Source organism: Ostrinia furnacalis, unplaced genomic scaffold (assembly GCF_004193835.3).
Source record: "Ostrinia furnacalis isolate ACB-3 unplaced genomic scaffold, ASM419383v2 OfSCF0260, whole genome shotgun sequence".
Classification (NCBI taxonomy): Eukaryota; Metazoa; Arthropoda; class Insecta; order Lepidoptera; family Crambidae; genus Ostrinia; species Ostrinia furnacalis.
Window position 1 is genome coordinate 94,004 of NW_021130499.1, and position 25,463 is coordinate 119,466.

At 35.0% G+C, this 25,463-nt stretch overlaps 1 protein-coding gene across 2 annotated transcripts in view; it reads right to left on the reverse strand.

Moving 5' to 3' along the window:
- The window catches only part of LOC114357937 (beta-1,4-N-acetylgalactosaminyltransferase bre-4-like), a 92,626-nt gene that overhangs the window by 53,842 nt on the left and 13,321 nt on the right, over nucleotides 1-25,463 (reverse strand). The window contains exon 1 of one of the 2 annotated variants that reach the window (XM_028311753.1): nucleotides 787-805. The exons of the other annotated variant lie outside the window; for it this stretch is intronic. The gene's annotated coding sequence lies outside the window, so the exon portion shown is untranslated. Of the gene's footprint in view, nucleotides 1-786; nucleotides 806-25,463 lie in introns of those variants that run through there. 2 annotated transcript variants of the gene reach the window in all.

Below are 25,463 nucleotides of genomic sequence, written 5' to 3' on the forward strand. Positions count from 1 at the left end.
TCGAGCTGACAAATACGCGCTGTTGCGAGCTGACAGTTACTAGGTTTCCAAAAATCAACAATGTCACAACTCTCCTCTGTTACAACTCTCCTCGGTCTCCCCTAAGTGTCCGGAAAACTACTATCTTCATCCGGAGGTAAAAGGACATAAAGCCTATTAAATAAAACCAGTACTATTAAAGTCTAGGAACTAGGAACTCTACAAAAATACACGGTCGTTCCCTCACCTCTCTCTCTTCTTTTTCTTTTAATAATTTTAGTTCTATCAGCGCTCTATTAAATTCCTAGATAAAGAACTGAAAAAACTCATCTAATGTGAAAATAGGTGACCTACTTAATGAAATTTGAGTATCAATTATAATGATCTTCATAAATTCAACTTCGTAACCAAAGTTTGACAAGTTTAATACAGTTAAAACCAAATTATTATTAATTATACTTAGACGGTATTGAGGCTAACCAAAACTCCATTTTTGTTGTGTAAATGGAAAAGTTACTTGTTTGTTTACAATTCAAAAGTTGAATTAAATTGTCTGTGATATTTTGGGCATGGCGTAAGTTAATTATTTTCCACGTGCCCTCATCTTAAAGGTCAATGTAAATAATTATTAACTCAGTACAACTAAATGAATAAGTAAATACATGACTATTTGGTGGCTGATACGCCCACCAGACTACTTTGTCAGAGGTCTCGGGTTCGATTTCACTAAAGAGCTGCCATTAGCATCTGATACAGCTTAGGGATTCGAGCCTCTATGTGCTTACTGAAGTAATTTGTACTACTTACTTGTTGTATCTTATCATAAAGTGACTCACTTTATGATTTTAAGTAGGGCGTGATTTGTTGTATCTTCAAAATTGAGTACGCAGTAATTACCTGAAACAAAAATAATAAAAAATTTTAAACAACAACCCAGAAGTAAAATACATCTCTATATTTTTAAAACTATCAACGTGTAGGCGTTTCAAAGCAAAAAAAAATGTTCATCCACAATTAAGTAAAATCCTGACAAAATTCGGTGAATCAAGATTCTTAATTAATTACGAATCTTTTTGTAATACTTTTACATTATTACGTTTGATCCGCAATTTTATTCAATTGGCTTCAGCAATAAGTCATGGTGAGTTACAATATTTATTAACTCCGATAAAATTATTTTGCGGTTTTACTGCATGAATACGTTGAAAGTTACGTTGTATAATGCGTTATAAATTTAACTCAGTAGGTACTTTTAATTAGGTGCTTTTTTCCTAAAATATTCAAATTCAAATTATTTATTGCATGTCACATGGGTAAGGGTTGACAAGAACATAATATTGAACATGTGACGCCCAGTGAAGGCGTTGCAAAAACTTAAAAATAACATTAAAATAGAGAATTATTTGTCAAACTAAAATAAAATTAAATAAACATTAAAATTATAAAATTAAATAAACATTAAAATTATAAAATTAAATAAACATTAAAATTATAAAATTAAATATTATAAAATTTTACAATTACATTATTATTATTATTGTATAAACAAAGACAGACCATTACATAATATTTTCATTAAAAAATTCAGAGATGGAATAATAGCTTTTGAGAGTGAGAAACTTCTTTAATTGTTTTTCATATGATGATATTTTATCTATATTTTTAATTTCATTTGGGATGTGGTTATATATTTTTATTAACATTGAGTGTGGCGCGGAAGAGTATAATTCGAGTTTAGTAGTTGGCGCCTTCAGTTTGTTTTGAAATAAAAGTTCTCTTTAAGTTATTCGTTATAAAAATTAGTAATTTGTCTCTGAAAATTTCGTTAAAATTGGTCCAGCTGATTCGGTGATAACCTAGACTAACATTAATTAAAATTTTTTGAACCTACCTTCGTATAGCTGTTAATTTGACATTGCAAACAGACGTTTCAATTTGCACAGACTACAAATACTCGGGAGCCTGTGGTACCCAGTGTGCAGATGTAAATTATGAAAGCCAAAGCAATGCAGGTAAGGCCCTTCAAAATTAGTTTAAAGTTTTGTTTTAAAGTACGACATCGCTTTCCGTGGGCATAATAGCCGTTGTTATTTTGACATTACAAACAGACGTTTCAATTTGCATAGACTGCAAATACTCGGGAGCCTGTGGTACCCAGTGTGCACATGCAAGTTATGCAAGCCAACGCAATGCAGGTTACCGCAGCGCTGCGGAACTAATCGCACTGGATATGCACGAGAAGTTTCGTGTATTGTTGTTTCGCTATTCTCTTTTGACATTAAAAATCTGTATTAGGCGATCTTATACAGCGTAGGTTTTTTAAGGAATTCATGACACAATAAGGGAATAAGAATAGGATATTTGCCACCACCAATCAATTGACGTACTTTTTAAAATTGTCAAACGAGACTCCCATAGATTTTGTATTGAAATACTAGCCAGTGACGTCACTATTTTGTCAACTTAATTGAAATACTTTTTTCAATTACAATACAACCGAAAATATTAATTTTATAGGTAAATTTTAAAAATAATCAAGTTTTTAAGACCAGAATGAAGTGCCTTTTTAAGGGAGTGGTGGCAAATGCCCAATTTAATTTCTTTGATTCGGAACAACAATATTATGTTATGTGTGTGTGTAGCTGTCAACGTTAAATTGTGAACTTCGACAGTTTGTAAGTACCACGAGTGCCATGACTGTAGCAGTAGTAAATGTATGGAAGCTGGAAACATTGATTTTTCGGATAGATCCAGTTTATTTTATAACTTATTATTGGTACCGTTGGATAGAGCTCGTGAAGCACTTTCAGGATCAGTAACCAGTTTTTGGATATCTTGTATAGTTTTTAATATTATGTGATTTTACTAAATGTATGGAGACTGGAAACATTGAATTTTCAGATAGATCCAGTTTATTTTGTAACCTATTATTGGTACCGTTGGATAGAGCTCGTGAAGCACTTTCAGGATCAGTAACCAGTTTTGGATATCTTGTATAGTTTAGAAATAATCGAGTGAGATCACTTATTGTTTCCACCCTGTATATACCCTAAATAAAATAGTCTCGGTAAGTAAATAGGTAGCGTTGCTCTACAACTTTACCACTTTTATATTGATGAGAACTATCTATCTATCGACGACTCTACTCATGATATACAGTGTGTCCGGGCTTGTAGTGATCAAACTTTAAGGGCGTAATCTATGGACAATTTTATCGATGAAAATACTTCAAATTTGGGGCTTGACCCATTTCTCGCAAAATTACAAGGATTTAAGTTTTTAATTTTTAGTTTTCACCTCTTCCTTCAAAAACAAGTGAAAGCGTGGGTAGCTTAACACTAATAAGCAAAAATTTTATATCATGCGATAGCCAATAAAATTATCTATTAGCAGAAGTAGAAAACAGATACAAGTTTCATACATTTTAAGGGAGTAAGAATGGATTTAATTAGAAAAAAACATGACTTTTTTCACTTCTTTTTCAGTTATTTTCCAACACAAGAAAAACCAGGTCGTTAAGGTATGTTTTATTTGCATTGTATTATTAGTATTTGAGCTATTCTACAAAACGAATGTAAATTTATTAGTCTACGTCTATTAGTTTCGACGTAATTGTTGAACAAAGATACCCCTTCCCAGCGGTTTCCATAGCGCACGCGACATGCGAAAATGCACTGCCTGAAAGAATCACACAACCTATTCCGATTACTATGGAAACCGCTGGGAAGGGGTATCTTTGTTTAACAATTACGTCGAAACTAATAGACGTAGACTAATAAATTTACATTCGTTTTGTAGAATAGCTCAAATACTAATAATACAATGCAAATAAAACATACCTTAACGACCTGGTTTTTCTTGTGTTGAAAAATAACTGAAAAAGAAGTGAAAAAAATCATGTTTTTTTCTAATTAAATCGATTCTTACTCCCTTAAAATGTATGAAACTTGTATCTGTTTACTACTTTTGCTAATAGATAATTTTATTGGCTATCGCATGATATAAAATATTTGCTTATTAATGTTAAGCTACCCACGCTTTCACTTGTTTTTGAAGGAAGAGGTGAAAACTAAAAATTAAAAACTTAAATCCTCGTAATTTTGCGAGAAATGGGTCAAGCCCCAAATTTGAAGTATTTTCATCGATAAAATTGTCCATAGATTACGCCCTTAAAGTTTGATCACTACAAGCCCGGACACACTGTATAGTACATTCCTCAAATATGAGATTATTGTCATTATTTTTATCATGTTTATTTACCTACATTTGCATTATAGCGAGTTTAAAACTATTGAACAGTCAACAGCACATCAGCCTAAATATTTTGTTACAAAATAACACTTTATACATCGAAGTAAGATGCCACAGTATTAAGATTAATGTGCTGTCATCTTAGTCCAGTCAATAAAGCATTATAGATGGAAAACTGTAGAACACAATTTCTGACTTCAGGACTTTATTTAGACTAGTTAGGAGGTGAGCATAGCAAAAGTCCCCGCCCTTAGCCCTTGAGCCGGCGGGGAGAGGGGGGTTTAAAGGTGCCACTTTTCAGTTTTTCGCTTAATCCTCGGAAACTATGCGTCCTAGTGACATGACTACTTTGAACCAAAAAAAGCATATTCAATTTGCTACAGGTGAGATCGACAAGTTTTTCTATAAATTGTATAGTTTTCGCGCCATCTGCTCTAGAAGGTCTGTAATATTGGAAATTTTATTTTTATCTTACATGTTCCCATCAGGAGAAAATCGACTAAATCAACATTGAGCAATCATTCTAGACATGCGGGAGCATGTTAAGCCTAGTTCCAGCGAGGGGACTACTCTGTGTGTATATTTAGACGAATCACTTTGAGCTACTTTTGACTCCTCATCACTCAAAAACTACTGTGCATTAACACTTCAAATTTGGCTCATGTGTTGAGACTTACAAGATATACATCTGTTTCAAATTTCATAAATATGCCTCAAACGGTTCTTTAGATATTGAATCGATTTTTGAACGTCAATACCTAAATAACCGTTTGAGGTATATTTACGAAATTTGAAGCTGATGTATATCTTGCAAGTCTCAATACATGAGCCAAATTTGAAGAGTTAATGCACAGTAGTTTTTGAATGATGAGGAGTCAAAAGTGGCTCTAATTGGTTCGTCTAAATATACGCACGGTGTAGTCCCCTCCATGGAACTAGGCTTAACATGCTCCCGCATGTCTATAGTGTTTGCTCAATGTTGATTTAGTCGATGTTCTCCTGAAAGGAACATGTAAGACAACAATAAAATTTCCAATTTTACATACCTTCTAGAGCAGATGCCGCAAAAACTATACAAGATATAGAAAAACTTGACGGTCTCACCTGTAGCAAATTGAATAAGCTTTTTTTGGTTCATAGTAGTCATGTCACTAGGACGCATAGTTTCCGAGGATTAAGCGAAAAACCGAAAAGTGGTACCTTTAAACCCCCCTCTCCCCGCCGGCTCAAGGGCTAAGGGCGGGGACTTTTGCTATGTTCACCACCTAACTAGGCTAAATAAAGTCCCGAGGTCAGAAATTGTGTTCCACGGATTTCTCTCTACACAGTCGTTAAGGCATTCATTGACTGGACTATCTGTGCAAGATTTTAAATATTGAAATTTTAACTCATCGGATTTGTCTGATATTTGGGAAATATACACTGTATCATGAGTAGAGTCTTATTTTAAAAGGATGCCAACGATCTAAAAGTCAACCTGTATTTATAGAAATACTTCCTCTTTCAGTTAAAATTGCATTGTAAGCATTCTTCCCACATTAAATTCTGCAAGAACACTTAATTGTCTACGATAAATATGTAGCCGGTTAGTTATCTTCGGATTTAACTTTGGCCGCGGTCCAGTGTCCCAGGTGTGTCCCTGTTTTGCAATCCGTTGCACGCTATGCCGCGCTCGTCCCGCTACAATAGCTATGCTTAAACATCGGCTAACTACTTTATTGCAATAAATAATGGAATGTTTCCTAGAGATATTAAAACAAAGTGATTTAAATAACACAATTCGTTTACAAAAGAGTGGTAATATCAAGTTGTATAATAAAATTAATTCTTGATGTTTTTTTATTATAATGTTTGTTTCATGGGGCAACTGACTATACTCGACGCAAAGACTCGTGGTAGGCGGAAAACGAAAACGAATGTGGAAAACGCAGCGTGTGACGTCCACCCACAAGGTGGACCGACGACATCATAAAGGTAGCAGGAAGGCGCTGGACGCAGGTCGCTACCAACCGGGCAGCATGGAAAGCATTGGGGGAGGCCTATGTTCAGAAGTGGACGTCCTATGGCTGAGATGATGATGATAATGATGATGATGATGATTATAAACAACGCTATGCCTGTCTCTGAGTGACGTCAAAAATGACCAGTGTTAGTGCGAGAGAAACCGTGATATACACTGTTTTATTATTACACCGCCTGGCACGAGTATTTGCGCCGAGTATAATCAAAAGTTCGTGTTACTATCAAGAGGGTTTACCTACTGTATTATTTACTAGCTTTTCGCCCGCGGCTTCGCCCGCGTGGAATTTTAAAATTTGAAAAACTTAATCGCGCGCGTCCCTGTTTCAAAAACCGGGATAAAAACTATCCTATGTTACTTCCCGGGACTCAAACTATCTCTATGCCAAATTTCATCAAAATCGGTTTAGTGGTTTAGGCGTGAAAGCAAGACAGACAGACAGACAGAGTTACTTTCGCATTTGAGTATAATATTGAGTATAGATAATACGTTATTTAGTGCACTACATATTCCCCGGTATTTGATATGATATTTTTCGAATGGCAGAATTCTTAGTTAATTTTGTGACATTATTATTGGTATTCTTTTTGAGTCTGGAAAACTTAGATACAGAGTTATGGTCTTTTAAGTTGCTTTTTTTTTCAGAAATTGATATCCACTTTCAAGCTCCTTATCCGATTATTTCCTTCAGTCAACATAAACTTGAGTGAACATAAACAGGCCGAACAGGGCAATAACAAAACTTTCTCGCAGGTTAACCAAACATTGTCGCAGTTTCAGCGCTAGCTAAAATATCCCTTAGTATATGGTATTAGAATTCAAAATCGGCTGTAGGAACAGAAGAGATTGTAGGTATACCTTATGCGTGTGATGGAAGTCAAAACTGACTACCCTTAGTAGAATCTCCAGTAGCTTTATACATAGACCTTATACATATAGCAATAGAAGTCAATATGGATCCCAGAATCAAACAATCAGCCACAGTAAACAAAGCTGGGTCATCGGCAGGCATCAATCTGCTAATAGAGGCACTTCAGCCTATCTGTGGCAATCTGCCTAATGCATGCAAGTTGTGCTATGAAAGATTGGATGTACTTGCTATGGTTAGCTAGTATAGTTAGACTAGCTTTTTCCCGCGTCTTCACCCGCGTGAAATTAGTGTCACAGAACGGTTAATCTGGGTTACAAACAATAATGCTGGAAAGTTTCAACAAAATCTGTTCAGTAGTTTTTGCGTGAAAGCGTAACAAACATTCAGACATACAGACATCCAAACTTTCGCATTTATAATATTAGTAAGAAAGATAGAAATGTGGCTGCATAATACCACCATCAGCAGATTTACACCCGTATTCACAAACATTACTATGAGGTGTGACCAATCACTCACAGAGCTCTATTAAACGTTGTGCGTTCGATTTACTCAAGCAAGTATTGTTTGAGAATAACGGGCGTTAGTCTACTCTGACACACGGTTACTATTTGGCCGAAGGTTTAATGATTTATTTATTTATTTAACCTTTAACTGGTGACCTGCCCGTCTCTCAGACACCGCGTTTCGTTTATTTGATTTATCTCCCCGCCTTTTTGTCGCTTCTCCCCGTGCGTTTTGGTACCTTCCGCGTTTGCCATACACTTTCGCTCAGTAGGGGGCGCACGAGCTCCGGGTCTCCTGTGTTGCCTGTGTGGAGCTTTCGCCGTCTCACAGACGTCAGGTCAGTGCTAATGTGTATTTTACCTATGTGTCTGTTGTTCGTCACCTCACAGTTAGTTTACATAACTTCATAGTGTTTGAGGGACGTCACAGCGGTGGTTATGTATTGTTATTATCTTTTAAAGAAGGTCTCACGATAAACAAAAGAGGTCTGCCAAAAGAAGAAGGGTTCTTAGTCAGCGAGGTATAATACAAGAGCTTCTAACAGAGAACGACGACGAGTGTAGTAGTTTTGACGACGATATAGGCGATCCTGACTTCGTTTTAGAAAGTCTGCATGTTACCAAATCTGAGCAATCTGGAGATGAAATCAACACCTCCACCATTGAATAACAGTGTCCTGAGTTCCTGACGAAATAGGAGGGGTTGATAGATGAGATGGAACAAAGTGTTTCAACTATTCAACATCCTTATTGGCCTATGTATAATCATATTTTATAGCTTAGCTCAGTCGATATTTTTCAGGAATAAATTCTTACGTCTTAAACAGTGATTGCGACAATACTAACAAGGTAACTAGGGGCAGCTTCTTATTATCATTGGATAGCTCTTTAGTTATGCCTCAATTGAAACTCGTGGCTTATAATGACTACCCTACCCCGCGAGCTGCGTTCAGTTGGTGTTGATGAATTACCACCTAGGCCGACTTCTGCCTCGTCCCAAAACCATCCTGGGGTTAAAAGAACATGTGCCATTTGTCTTAGCCATGAAATAAAATGTACTAGGTTCACTAGAACTTATTATGATAAACCTATGTGCCTAAATTGCTGCAAGCAAAATTGTGATGTCTGTAGACGTGAACGTTTCTGGTAAGTGATGTTTGATGATTGTAGTTTTTTTAATTTCTTATCTTAGGATAGCTTTACCTGCTGAGTTTTGTTGATTAGTATCTAAACTATCAAAAAATGATGATTAGGCAGGTCCCAAAGTGTATTTCTGGGGGCTAGTATGCCCATTTTAGGTGTCTAACTTTTTTTTTAATGAAAAGTACATTGCTCAAATAAACACTGATTTTGTACCAAAAACTAATGTTTTTTTAAACCATGTTTTTATATTATTTGGACAACTATATAAGTTACCAAATTCTTGGCCTCAAACTTATTTTACGTTAGCCAATTTTTTTGTACATTAGTTTTTCTTTGACGTCTCTTAAACGTCACCTCACCAAATACGCACTGTTGACTTCAGGTCACCAGTTAAAGGTTAAATTTTATGCCAAAATAAATTTGAACATAAGGCGAACTTAATGCACTAAAGCATTCTCGACCAGTTTACCTTTGGGTTGAGCAGAAAAGAAATTTGTTGATTTTGTTGAAAGAAAGGTTGACTGGAAAATAATGCTAAGTCCTAAGGTATTTATTTTACTCAAAAATACGGCATGGCTAATATAAATAGAACGAGAAGGAAAACGGATGTGAACAAAAGTTTTTGAACTTAACGCAGACGAAGTCACTAGTTTTTCAAAGGAACTTTTCACAAGAAAAGTTTCATCCCCTTCCATATTTGAAGTCAGCTTTATTAACACACCAGTGGAGGTTCCAAATGCATTTCAAAAGCACGTCCTTTGGCGCATACCAATAGTGCGATCAAAGGGCCCTCCGGCTGACCAGGCTTTGGAAGTTGGCGCTAATGAAAATCCCCGTCGTTTTGGAGAGCAAAACGGATTTGATACCCTTCTTTAATAAAAGTCTGGGGACTACAGACATAGGATATTAAAAGGTGAAATTCATGGCTGTCGTTTTGGTATTGGAAAATGTAATTAATTAAGCACGGTATTTTATACTGATTACTCTCTTACTATGAGTAGAGTAATGATTATTATTAGTAGAGTAATGAGTGCCATCTACTTTTTGAAATGAATTTTCTCACATAGTATCAAGAACATGCAGTTGTTCTAGTTTTTTGTTAACGTTAATTTTAGAGCAATAATTTACGAAATTGTGACTAAACCAAACCAGCTCGTTAAGTAAGATAATAATTTCTGTCGAGTGTGCAAGGAATTTACTAATGGTTTCAAATTGGCCATTTTCCTCGCAACTATCGATATGAAACTATAATTGAAATCGATTATTCGTTAGTCGGTTTTATACAACACCAGCGTCCCTCCTTCTTGAATCACTCTATTTAAAAAACCGCATCAAAATCCATTGCGTAGTTTTAAAGATCTAAGCATACACAGTGACAGACAGTCAGGGAAGCGACTTTGTTTTATAATATTAGTATGTATTATAGTAATATGTAGTGATTAGCTCGACTTTAACTAATTTGCCGACCCTTCAAATTCAATTAGGCGGTTAAAACAAATATCATGTTTAGTCGTATGTGGTAGAGTGATACATATAAACGTGCAATGCTTACGTGACCGAACTAATTTGATTATGAGCCACTTGGGAGCTTGTTTAGTTAATGATTAAGAGTGCTTACTTAATCAAGTGATTAAAACTGCTTCAAGGGATGAGAATGGCGATCAGTACAAATCAGTAGGATCGCCATCGCCACCGCGCACGCAGGCTGCACGCGTTGGTTGGCTGAACATTAAAATTAAAAGTTAGCAATTGAAAATATGCGCTATTAAAAAAAAAAGACACTGTGTTGAGTAATTCAGTTGTGCTAAACGTTTTCAGCTTAAAGATAATAATTTAGGATTAAAAACTATGAATAAACAATTTTGATACTACGAGAATACAAAGCTGACGACTCACTATTTTTATATTCGTTCGTTTCAGCCGAAAGACGTCCACTGCTGAACAAAGGCCTCCCAAGGTTTTCCACAAGACACAACGTCTTCCGGCTCGTTGCTATTTTTATATGATTACTAGTTTTTTATTTTACTTATACCACAGAATATATATAACTTATACTTTACCAACATTCCTGTTCTTACCTGCTGTATATTCAATTTGGTGCGAAACTGCCTAAATTGATGGTTCAATGGCACTTACTTGTAAACTGCTTTGCTGGCCCTTCACCCATCACTCAATTAGTGAGTTAAAACAAATACCATGTAAGTCTATTAGAGTGTTTGCTCAAGTGACGTTCGTTAGTGCTTGCATGACTAAAATAATTAGATTACGCGGCATTTGGAAGTTTTATTTGATATTGATTAAAGCACTTTATAAACATCAAAATAATTATTACTCTTATTGAGAGGATGCACAACTTCTAGTGATTTTACTTTTTAACAGCATCATCTGCATCATATTATTATAATATCAGGTGAGATACAGGCTAAGAGCTTATTCGTTGTGGATTTAAAAAAAGAAGAAAAGCAGCAAGAGCCTTTGTTTTGTTTAATTTTGGTATGGACAACGTCACATCACTATATTAACTACGATGTTTCAATCCATTTTCAATATGAATTCAATTAAAATGCATAGTCTGACGTGCTGTCAACTGTACTATCACATTTCAAACGATTTTAATCAATCAATCAAACACCATTTGTAGATACGCACTGACCTATAGCATGCAATACGCGCTCCCAATCAAGAGTGACGAATGTTTTTAAAATAAAATTCATAAAGCGAACAGCAAAACGCTATCAGAAACATTAATAAAACGACGATTATAACACAACAACTGGTACATTAATGATTGGTTGCCTGTATGGACGTGTTAATTGATTACAAGTTCAATATACTTGCATGTAATAACAATAAAGGTTTATAAATATAGCAATATCAAAGTCTTTTTATATCACGTGGGTTGTAACACATGAGTTCACAACTCTGGTCAGACATGTCAAATAAACGGGCATATTGTGTCATTTACCACCTCATCATCATTGTTTCAGCCTAAGGCTCGGTTAACGGTTTCCACCAAGAAGTGTTTTGAATAAAAAATGACATTTTCACCAATGACGGTTTCCTGAATAATGGAATCTGATTGGGTACTCAAAACACTTTTCCGTTGCGTTCCGCCCCGTCTTGGTGGAAATCGGGCCTAAGTGTGGCAGGAAAGTCCACTGCTGGACGTCCTTACCCAAAAAGTACCTACCACAAAGCACGATTAAAAAGGGGGTTTTAATTCAGTCTCCTACTTGAGGATAATTATTTAGTAACCTTCTTTAGATGGTCGGTCCGACTTTGCTTAACCCTATAAAGCCAAGAAAAAAAACCATGTGACGGTATCACATGGTTTTTTTCAAGTCAGTTTTTGAGTCAAGTAGGCACGGTTAAAATAAGGAAGGTGTAACAGCTGGAGTTGTGTTGATGAACATCAATTTTATCATTCATCAACCGACAACCTCGAAATAAGACAAATTTATACGATTATGATTGAAAAGGATCATCAGATAAACCAAACCAATAGCCTATAGAAACCGTGAGAATGACAAAATGGTTTCCATTAGCGTCTGTGGACCGTTAGAATTAATTAGATTGGTACACCATGCACCTTTATTATTGAGTTCCCTTTCCTTCATCGCGCATCTGTTACATTCGAAAGGGCCAAGGCATTAGGGTACTTTAGTCTTAAGATATAGAGTTTCAAATTCATTGGGGTTTGTAGGTTATTGGTAGGTGATGCTGACTATAGATTTTGATGGTAACCGAAATTGCGATTAATAAATTTCTGACTCTATAGCCTTTAACTTAAGTTAAATATGCCTAAGGTACTTAATAGTTTTCAATTTACGTAAGAGCTAAATTAAAGATAAAATAGTGTCATTATTTCTCATTTAATACGACACTAAATCTTTTCATAATGTTCTTATATCTGAGCCCTGGCGTATTCCAGATAAATTACTTACTATTGTCTGTTTGTACGTAGGAAGGTATGACAATGTACCTATTAAGATAAGAACCAGATTCTTCGGAGTAGTAATAAATATTACGTCTCTTATAAATAGCAGCCATTATAACTAAGGCAGAAAAATAAGATTAGGGATGAAGACAGTCCTGGTTTTGTCAATAGGCCGTATAGGCTACGGCGTAGAGGTGGCAGCGTCCTAGGGGCGGCAGATTTCAGAGGAGGAAAGTCAAAATGGAAAATTGTTTTTAGAGACGTACGGAAATGAAGTGGCCGCATAAAAAATATAAATCCAGAACTGGATGAGAGCACGTCAAGTTAAACATAAATGGCACCGCAAGCTGTTGTAATATAGGCCAGATTGCCACCAAAATGAATAGCTTAATGTGCCCGTAACTGCACCTACATTCCCGAATTACAATTGGGTTGCGAACCGATCCACCATAAATTATTATAAGTATGTTTCAATGCCCACTTAAATTAATATATCACCTGCAGAAATGGAGCGATCAGGGTATCTAATGGAAGCGATCCCATAAAATCCGCGGCAAAACCAATTTCACCCTTTCCCATGAAAAATTGCCTTAAAACGGTGTGCAAATATTTTCGCCCCGACGCGGAGTAATGATGTGCTTAGTTACCTGACACGGGGTGAATCGGAGTTACTTCTCGATTCAATTGTGCTAGACTATCTTTGCATAATGCTTTTCGAATGGCACTTGTGAATAAAATATAGTAAAAATGTAGATCAGAAAAAAGCAGAGTTGATAGTGGTGTTCCTATTTAACTGAATCGATATCAATGAACTTCTCGATTGAATAAAACGATATATAAGCGATTAATCCTTTTTTGTTCAGAGCAACGATGGTTCTGACTGAATTATGAAATACCAGTGGAGTACTAATTATTTTGATGTGGCGGCATTTAATATACCTGCTGATCTTCCCATCATTATTGTGATTAATTAGGTAGATATGGACATGATGGTGTTTAGATTAATATCATCTTACAGTTGTATACATGCCTTTCGCATATAAAATATGATTTACCAAATCGATAACTAATCGATTGAGAAAAAAATCGCTTCAGCACATTACTACTTCCCAGAGGTGGCAAACTGGATTCCAACCCAATTTACCCTGAGGAAACCATTATAGGGATCTATTGGGCATCCTCACTTTGAACGGGATAATTTGTTGGCAACAATCCATTACGTTTCCGATTAATATTGAACTCTTTACATTTTCTATCACCTGGTTTTGATGGCTCAAACAAAATTTAATTGAATTCAAACATTTTAATCGAATTGTTACGTAAAGTGTGATTTAGCGAAATTTAGAACAGAGGGATTATTTGTTTGATTATATTGGAAAAGTTGATTAAAATTTTAATTTTGTAAATTCTACAACCGAAAAGGTTTTGCTTTTTATTGTTTTACGATTTATTCGATGAACTTACGATACCGACTTTTCTTTATGTAATAATGATAATGTCTTTTTATGAAGGACTAAATTTAGTAGAAACTATCAAATACCATCGATTTTTGACGATTGACGTAGCAGTCTGAATACTTATTGACATACCCTGAACCGAGTTTGAACTATCCCTTTAGTCAAAGTAACCTACATTCAACACGTCAACAGGTAGATGACGTAATAAGATTATTTCACAGGTATTTTAACAAAATTGATATAACAAAGTACAACACAAATTCCTATGCTACTCGTACATAACTATGTCAAAGTATACTTATAGATGAATATCAAATTCATCATAAGTAGGTAGGTACTATTCATATACAGCCTTGGCCAAAAGTATTGAGCACCCATGTTATTTATTAATTACCTACCTATTTATTACCTTATTTATTAAGTACCTACATAATATTTTATGTTAACATTAGGCTAGTATCGGCTTGATATACCTACCATTTACATAACTGTAAATGTAATCTGCAGATATTTCAGTCAAATTATAAAATCGTCAAGTTTCCCAACGTCGACTAGCTTTTCTGGGAATAATATTAAGCCATTATTATTTGCTCTTCCAAATAAACAATACTTTTGCTTCTTTATGGATTGTAGAATATCAAGTACCTAATTGCTTGTTTTCTGTTTTGTTTTTTACAAGGGGCATTACAAAGTATTACAAAAACTCGTATAAAACACTCACTGCGATACGCTTTTGAGTGGCCAATTAGGAAAAAAGAGAATCGTTTGTTTCGTTTGCATCAGCTATTTGTATGTACTTACACAAAAAAACAATTTATGGAAATACGTACTTATTACTTTGTGAGTCTAGTAGACAGTGAATAATTTTTATTTAACTATTTGGACCTTTATTGGTGAATGGAAAATGTACCTCATTGTGTAGTGAACTAGTGACTTACATTTAGTTTAGTTTAACGTTGTTTGAAGAAGTGAGGTTTATTGAGATAAACTAAGCATGCTAGATATGCTTGCTGAAAAAGGGTAACATTACAAAGCCACCTCATCAGACGGAGGTTCGAATCCTTCAGGGGGAAATTAGTGTGATTAGAATTCTAAAACACTAGCCTAGTGATTGGGGTACCGACTTCTATACCTGAGGTCGCAGGTTCTATTCTCACATGATACTTATTTGTGTGTATGAACATCCTATTTCTAATGGTCTAGATGTATTCTATGGTCAATATTTTGCGAACTGTTCATGATCCTAAATATTCGGCGTGAAATTTTACTTACGCCTTGACCCTTTACACAAAATCATTGAGACAAAAAAACTGTCGATATTATGTATCAAAGGGCAATCCACAAACTTAACATTCCTGTCCTTTGCTACAAAAGAAACGGCTCCATGGGAATAATCCCTAACCCTTCCTAAGGGTCTTCATAAAAACTCGGGCAAATGCAAATTGCGAACAGATATAAACTTCGTGAATAAAATACTGATTGCGAACTGTAACTGATTTTGTTTGAAGGTAAAGGGTGTCCCAAAGTTGGGTAAATGTTGGCTCTTCAGCCCGTCTGGCCAGCGTGGGGAGTGAAGGCCAAATCCTTCATTAGTCTTTAGTAAATAAGAGAGGGCTGTCCTCCTGCACTGGAGACTATATGACCTGACGATGATGATATGTTAAAGTTAAACCCTAAGGCTGAGTTGCACCACCTAACTTTGACCGTAACTTCAACGATAACCGGTGTTTTTGTATGAAGTTTGACAGATTTTTGACGTTTGTCAAAGTTAAAATAAGATGGTGCAACCCAGCCTAGATTCATGGCGAAAACGTGTCTGAATGCCAGTTTCGAACGTCGACAGATAAGAATATGCCACTAATAACATACACAATTACACATACACGCTCATGACCGCTAACATATGGCTAACCAATATTGGTCAGTAGGTATTACACTAATGAGTTAATTCTAGTCAGTCACAATTAACATTAGGGTAATTCCAGGATACATGCCCCAGTGGGATAGGTGCCGCGATTTTAAGTACACTATATTACAAGCAACTTAGCCTAAAATTATAGTACGTATAATAGAAAGGGACCTCCCCGTACCACTTTTCGCCTCGCAAACCATCAAAGAGTGCGTTCATTTAGCCAGTGAGAGCAAAAATCTTCCGCGGCCAAACATTAGCGAGCGTCGGAATAAAATTGGTAAGTATCTTTTAATGCATAATTTTTTTGTCAGCTGTAAAATGAAGCAGATTTTTATATAATTTGATAGACTATCTTATAAATTAGACGGGATAGCCATGTTTAATTATATTTTTAGTGTTATTATATTTTTTATTAAAAAAGGCACCTATCCTATGCTAAAAGGATAGTTGCCTAATTTTTTTTTGGTATAGATGCCCTTAGGGCCAAGTCCCATGCGCCTAGGGGCATCTATCCTAACCTGCTCTTTTTGTCACAAGTAGCAAGTAGTTAAGAAGAAAAAAAGAATGTAGTACGGCTAACCTTACGAAAGTAATAATAGAGTGCCCTTCTGATCAAATTACCTTTTTACCCGACTGCGCTAGAAGGAGGGTTATGTTTTTCGGGTGGATGTACTATGTACTATTTTTTTAAATACTAAATTTCATTTTTAATTCATTCATAATAAACAATCTTAAATAATAATACTTGGCTTGTTTGATTTCAAAATGCATTTGATCCTTAGAATTCAAAAACTGTATTAACGAGTCATCTATCCCTGCATCAGGCATCTATCCTTTGAAGCAATCATACAGTGAGTCTTCTATCCCCCACATTAGGCGTCTATCCCACTTTTTAGAGGTCAATTAAAATGGTATTTACTCAGAATCGGTATAACTTAAACTAAAATAATTATAGTAATATCATAGACGAAAGACCAAAGTTTACAGATACTAAGGTCAAATTGTTGATAGAAACTTACTGACTGAGTTACAGAGCTGTTTCAAAAAGTGGGGCATCTATCCTGGACTTACCCTATTGCTCTAAAGTAATTAGGTAGCTTGGACAACAGCATATGAAGGTCAACATGAAATTTTTTATGCTTCTAAATTATGTGCTATTTTGCATCAAAGTATGCTATGTTCTGTCGACTCTACATAAATAACGTTTTTAAAACGTCTTACCCACTGGCTATTGACAGCAGATGGCTTTTACAACTTTTTGATACAGGCTGGCCGGGCTATACGATTTTAACGACAATAATAAAACATAAACTGCTTTATTTGTCTCAATCATAAGATTTTGAAACGGGGTAAATAATAGCTACTGAAATAATTCAAGATCATACCAAAACCATAGACGGCACAGAAAAAAAATACCTGAAACAAGAAAAAATCTAATATAATATAATTTATAATTTTCAAAAAGAAAAAATCTATTAGTTAAAGATATTTATAACAAACATCAGGGTCAAAATATAAAAAGAACTTTATTAAATATGCCGAAGGCCATAAAAATGACATAAAATATCGTCTATGGACAGCGCACAACAGACTTCCCTTCGCATAAAGTCCGTAAAAGCATGGTATTAACGTTTAAACAACGTCATATTCCCGTAAATATCTTGTAATTTACGATCCCATGAATAACAACTTCCTTTTGAATATTTTAACAGTGTTTTTTCTTCGCTAAATCCGATCCGGGTCAGGATTATCATGTTGAAAATGTACACTCAACAATTTAAACTTGCTATGGAGGCGTGAAGCAGGATAAAAGCTTTAAAATAATTTTAGAAGCGCCTGACGTTAATAGATTACGTTTTTTTCTGATTTCGGGTGTCCTTGTAAAAGATTTATAGCTTTAGATAAAGTTAATACTTAGAAAACTTTTGTAAGACTTAATTTTTTTTATCGTGAAGGAAAAAAAACAAATAAAATAAAATAAAATAAAATGATTAAGAACTATTTATAAATAATAAAATATATAAAAAAAAACCTCAATCCCTACCTGAGGTCATTACAGTCTTATATTTTGTCTCACGTAGTTTTTGAAAGAAATGGTTGTCTTTTTAGGAAGGTATATCTTATAGGTATGGGATATTTTATAGCTCATGTATATCTCAGTACAAACTTACCTATCTGACAACTAAACTGAAACATTACCGTTGCTTCAGTTAGTTACTGATTTAACCAATGTTTAAGTTTTATCTTCCATCTGTCAATCAATTGTTATTATCTCACAGAAACTCCATAATTGAAAACGCTTTGTTTGTGAAAATTAATTAATACACCACGGTGTTATTTTACAATCAACGTGATGAATTATACCTATAGTCTGTTCAACGTAAACTCCACCATTTGATAAATTGATGAATTGAAAATACCACCTAGAGCGGGAAATAAATTGAGGCTTTTTTCTATTTTACATACCGTATCGGTATTTTTCAAACCACAACTTGAAGATGTCACGTTGTTTTTGTAAAGAGGCGATATACCTCCATTAATTGTTTTAAATGTGATACTAATGATGGCTATCGTTTTAGCGCTCACCAGTTAGCGCCACTGTAGAGTAAGGTCCTGTCACTTGCTAGTAGCGAAGACAGTGGCACGAACTGGTGAGCGCTAAAGTGGTAGGAGGACTATCGCATTTGCACTCATCAAGATGGCGCCACTGTAGAGTAAGGTCCTGTCAATCGCCAGGGGTGCCAACAGTTAAGTATAAAAACGATAGCCCTCATTATGTAATTTCACTTCTGTCATTGAATAAAACATTTAATTTCCATTTTCAAATTACAAAACTTGTACTAAGGTGAGGAGAAAACGAATACCTCGAAGAAACTCAGTCACCTTTACTATCCATAGATTTTCTACTCACTCGTTAGAGGGTGCGTTTGGTGTGAACTCATGGTGAAGCTACTAAGCCTGCGGTGTGTGCCCGACATGAAAAATGTATTTTTATTCGCAATCAACGCGCCCGCCCATCTGATAACATCCCGGAAATTGAAATAACAGCCTGTGGCGACCGGAAGTACTCACGGTTTGCCTGAAACATCTGACTTTGTTATTGGAGACGTTTCTTTGAGTACTTTAACCCCGTGTATGATAACGGTGTTACCTAAAAAAAATAGGTAGCCCATAGTGGAAAGGCAATGGTTTCAATAAAGTTAGATGGTTTCAATTAAATGCTTGCAAGTTTACTTATTAAATTGATACCTATAAGAAAAGAAAGCAGTAAGCTGTAGATCCTGGCTACACAGGAGTTGCAGCGGTGGGAACGAGAGAGGTCAAAAAGTTGATACAAACTAAAGCCCGGTCTGTGAGCACGTAGAATTTTGTCCAATGACCCCAAGCTTCATCATTGGGTCATTGGACAAAATTCTACGTGCTCGCAGACCAGACTATAGTCCCTAGTCTAACTAAACTTCTCTCTCTCCACTCTCAGGCTCTCTGAACTGAGAGCTAAGATGTGTTTTTTGATTCCAAATGCTTAACATTTTTGCTTTAAGAATAAAAATCATCCACCTGAAATGTTAAAAGTGTATTTCATGCTTTAAGTTTTATTTTCATTTTTTCGAAAGGTTACCGGAAAACAATAATATGTTTCAGAATAATTGCAATAATTCGCTTTAACCATTTTTGCTCAATGAAATATTAACGGTAAAAGCATCACTCGAATCAGCATTCAATTACGGAATGAATACATTAACTGAATCTATGAATACAATATTGGAATCCGAATGGTTAAGTACCACTGGAAAACTGTTGGCGAGTTATAATATTGAATCATTTTATTTCAATGGGCTTTTTACGACTTCAATTTAAGATAATATGAAATCCCCAATGTTAAATAAAGCATTTAATATTGGGGATTCAAGATTGGTTCTTGTTGAAATTGCGTTTTAACAAGAATTGAAAAGTAGAAAAGAATCAATAGTCCGTGACAAAATAGGGTTAACAAGCCGTTAAGTCATAATTGGATTTTTTTGCATTGTATGTAGAGTTTCGTACAAATGTTGCTTGCATAATATCTTTAAAGTATTTATTTACTTTTATAATTAATGTACAAGGTACCTCCTTGTACATTTTGTAAACTTACAATCAAAAGAAGGTTGAGGATAAAAAGGAATATACGCGAATGCTTTTTCTTATAGATTTAGAAGAAAAATAGTTGAAAGTTATGTTAGCAAAATAATTTTAATTCCTATAAGAAATCAAGGCTTAAACTGAACGAAACCCTCTGCATTCGGTTACAACTCCCCCTTGGTCGCTTTTTATTATATTTCCACGATTTCGAGTACGCCAACAAATTATCAGAATATTCTTATTGTTGGAAACAAGTCGACCGAATGCACGCGTCAATTTCGACGAAATTCCAGCGCCAAAGCCCTTCCGAGCTGTTTTGTGATCGTGCAGTACCGCAAAGTGATTAAATTAGTGATTTTTGAATAAATAAGAAGAATACAACCAGGAAGAGAGAAAGGTCAAATACCGATGTAAATGAAAGTAAATTACAATGTAAAAAATATATTTTCGCAGAATTTTAATTAAGTTTTTGATGATCGATGTCAACCAGTATTTCAATTTCTAAGAACGAGGTCCGAGACCTCGAAATGAATCTAATCAGGGTGTCCACTGCAAATGTTCGAAAAAATTCCCTGACTTTTCCCTGACTTTCCCTGACTATTTTTTCAAAATTCCCTGACCAACTATGTATACAACGTGTCCCAAAATTCAAGGATAAGCCGACGCCACAGGATGGACATAGTCATGACTACTTTAGGTAAAATAAGGAAAAAAATCTATCTCAATTATTTTTTAACTTACACAATAAATTATGAAATTCAACGAAAATTGACACCCCTTATGATATTTTACATTACCACGACCACAATTTTTCAATTATTCCTGGTTTTCTGTTTATATCGGCAACTTAAGTAGTGCTGCTGTTCACCACAACTCTTAAAACCCCCAGAATCCTTGCAGTTTATACACAAAAGTTAATCAAAATATTTTATTTCCTTAAAATTTTGAACGATTTTTACTTTCACTCCACTTTTACTCATCGTTCTGTAAAAAAAAAGTATGAACACTACTGCGGCAAGTTTTTTTAAAGTTGACGCAACTATCCAAGATTCCAAAATGGTACTCTAAGAAACCTAGTCGCAAAAAAGATATGCGTACCATTTTTACAAGCACTTCGCTTGTTAGTTAGTATGGGATAAATCTTACAACTGAATTTAAAACCAGTTAATCTCCTTAATCAATTGAGCTTGGTATACTTGTGTAAGTACGATGAAAATGCAATATTATGGTACCATTGAGCTGGGTGGAGTCAGAGTCAGAGAGACATTGAGATAGGAACTCTTAACGAAACGGCGGAATTGCATCTAGTTTGGGTTCGTTGGACTTGTCTTTTCGAGCACTTAAGTGCTAGATGATGTCCAGGGTCCTGATGATGAAGTCAAGAGGTGGCAGGAGCTGGCCATAGGAAGTCCTAAACGAAACGGCGGAAGCTTATCGAGTTTGGGTTCGTTGGATTTGTCTTTTTTATTAATACAATTAGATTAAATATCAGACTATATCTTGCAATTAAAAATGTTTGCATATATTAAGGTATAATTGAGAATAAAAATAAAAACAAAAATCACTAAAATCATTTTTCCTAATTAACTGAATGCGTTTACGAAGCACTTAATACGCTTATTACGTGTAGTTTTAAGAGCTCTATGAAGTATTATAACAATTCTGAATTAAATGTTATTAGTTAACGAGTGAGAATATTTTTGCATAATTTTGAAGTAAAAAAATAGGTAACTTTGAATTTTGACACCGCGAAAACTACGTGAAATTTTCAAACGGGAGTCTTACTATCATGTTTGTATAACTGAGCTCTATACGTTTCATCAAATCAATGAGAATGTCCGTTTATACAGTCCCATAACACACTGTGATACGTTATAAGTTGCACTTTCACATCGACAATAAAGTACAACTATTAAAACAAAAAGGAGTAATCTAGTTAAGAAAAAAAAAACAACATAGATCACTTTAATCCTGAAAAAAAAAACTATATGAAAGTAATCTAATTATGAACAAAATTATGTCATAATTTAGATCAATCTACTTCATTTGATAAAAAACTAAAAAGGAGTAATAAAAACAAAGTCATAATGTAGATCACTCCAAACCTGAAAAAAAAAATGCTTCGATAGTCAAGGTCAAAGGTCTTTCTAGAGCATAAATTAATTAAATCCCTCATTTTACAATCACTGGGAAATTTCGGGAGACAAACAGTGTTTTGGTAGACAAAATCTCAATGTTTCCCTGACTTTCCAGGTGACCCCTCTATTTCACTGACTTTCCCTGACTGCTATGAGCTTCCCTGACTTTTCCCTGACTTTCCCTGACTTTCCAGAATGTGGACACCCTGCTAATATTTCGGTATTATTCATCTTGCTCACTCTGGCCAATAGAACAAAGAGAGCGAGAGAGACAAATAGCCGACGTCATTTCGCGACGGGCCTCAAAACATTTTGTATCAAGAGAAGAAGAAAAATTAATCTAAATCCGTGCCATCATTACATTTTATGAAACGGCTTTCATTCTCACATTTTGTCACCCATTTTAAATAATCTTCATTTTATACAGATGTTATCTTTTAAGAGGAGAGGGCGTTACATTTTTAAAATAATAAGAAAAGCAGAATGTGTTTTCAAGCATATTTTTATACTTTGCATATTTTTGCTATGGTTTAGTTGAGGAATCTGTTTTAATATAAGGCTTTTGCGTGTAAACAACATCTTGAAATGGCGTGTGATGTTGGGATCAGGGGAAAGTGCCACACATAAATGGGCCATAAAGAAAACGATGGCGACACACTGAGTTCAGAAGGGTGAGATTTTAATGCTGTTCTGTATTAACCTTTTTTATTTGCTTCATACGGTTTGCATATTTAACCAGTATATAAAAAAAAAGTGAATATAATAAAGAACGGTAAATGACATTGGAAACCCTTTGCCTTTATTTAGATAGAACATACTTTATAGTATACCACACAAGACAAGAGAAGAAAGGAAAGAAATTCACAAAAGAGGGCACAATTTAGGCGGTCTTATCGCTATACGAGTACTGCAATCTCTTCCAGACAACCTAAAGGACAGTTGTTTAGAATAAAAAAAAAATGCTTCGATAGTCAAGGTCAAAGGTCTTTCTAGAGCATAAATTAATTAAATCCCTCATTTTACAATCACTGGGAAATTTCGGGAGACAAACAGTGTTTTGGTAGACAAAATCTCAATGTTTCCCTGACTTTCCAGGTGACCCCTCTATTTCACTGACTTTCCCTGACTGCTATGAGCTTCCCTGACTTTTCCCTGACTTTCCCTGACTTTCCAGAATGTGGACACCCTGCTAATATTTCGGTATTATTCATCTTGCTCACTCTGGCCAATAGAACAAAGAGAGCGAGAGAGACAAATAGCCGACGTCATTTCGCGACGGGCCTCAAAACATTTTGTATCAAGAGAAGAAGAAAAATTAATCTAAATCCGTGCCATCATTACATTTTATGAAACGGCTTTCATTCTCACATTTTGTCACCCATTTTAAATAATCTTCATTTTATACAGATGTTATCTTTTAAGAGGAGAGGGCGTTACATTTTTAAAATAATAAGAAAAGCAGAATGTGTTTTCAAGCATATTTTTATACTTTGCATATTTTTGCTATGGTTTAGTTGAGGAATCTGTTTTAATATAAGGCTTTTGCGTGTAAACAACATCTTGAAATGGCGTGTGATGTTGGGATCAGGGGAAAGTGCCACACATAAATGGGCCATAAAGAAAACGATGGCGACACACTGAGTTCAGAAGGGTGAGATTTTAATGCTGTTCTGTATTAACCTTTTTTATTTGCTTCATACGGTTTGCATATTTAACCAGTATATAAAAAAAAAGTGAATATAATAAAGAACGGTAAATGACATTGGAAACCCTTTGCCTTTATTTAGATAGAACATACTTTATAGTATACCACACAAGACAAGAGAAGAAAGGAAAGAAATTCACAAAAGAGGGCACAATTTAGGCGGTCTTATCGCTATACGAGTACTGCAATCTCTTCCAGACAACCTAAAGGACAGTTGTTTAGAATAGGTACAAGGGAAGGTTTTAGCTTCAATAAAGATGTGGCAGTTCACAAGTATAGGCAATTTTAAATTATCAAGATTAAAAACATATAGCTCATAAAACTGTTTAAGTGTATATTGCTTTCAAATGCATAACGTTAAAAACGCAATAAAACCCATAATTTATTCGTGCCATATCTAAAACCAATTAATAATTCATTGCAGTAGTAAATATCAATATGATATAGGTTTATTACGGCCCGGACGCGACCTCGGTAATAGCATACTTATTTATCTGACAATTACGGCAATAAAAAGAAATTATTAACAAATAAATAATATTCGCTTGTAATAAACTATTTTCGCTTCTATTTGAATACATTTGGCAATGGATTTTGGCATCTATAGCAGCTAATATGGCGCCGATTGTCAGTTTCGTTACGTGATTTACCCATCCCGTATATGCCCATGTGTACCCCATTATATTAACTAATAATTTCCCGGGGGACAGTTAACGTTCGATTTGCCGTATATGTATTTCGTAGATCCTATCAATTCTACTTCGATCTTGGGAATTGCAGGTAGATACTATAACTGGTACAACAAAATTTGTTGTCAATTTACATGGCAATTCCCAGTACATTTAATGTACTGTGTGGTACCTTCGAGTATTGTGTGTAGGTAATAACAGAGTCACGACCTTGTCAGATGTCATGAACAGTCTTGTAGTATGTAGCAAGTCAGATTAAAGAAAAAAGTATTTTTATTATATCCGTTGTAGTACCCATAGTTCACGCTTTGCTTAGTTTGGAACTAGAGGCGCAGTGTAAAATGTCCAAGGATAGTTATTTCCATTATTCCACATAAGCCCACCACTATTTATAAATCCATAATTCATGACGACACAACTCATATTTGGTAATACTTTTCCTATTCCAGTACCTAGCAAATGCGATAAATCGATGCTCCATCTTGCTGGAGGGAAAACTGCGCTCGCCAAGATTCTATATTTCCAAGATGGATGGATATAAAATAAACATTTAATAAAAGTGCGATACATTTTAAACACAATTTTTGAGAATGTATTTAAATTTTGCTTAGTTTGAGATACTGTTTGCATTCTCTAGAAAATATCTTATCAAAACTCTAGAAAAGATGCTTCAGAGACGAAAAAGAAAAACCCTTTGTCGTTTATAATTTAGGTTTATTATGTTTAGGTCTAGTGT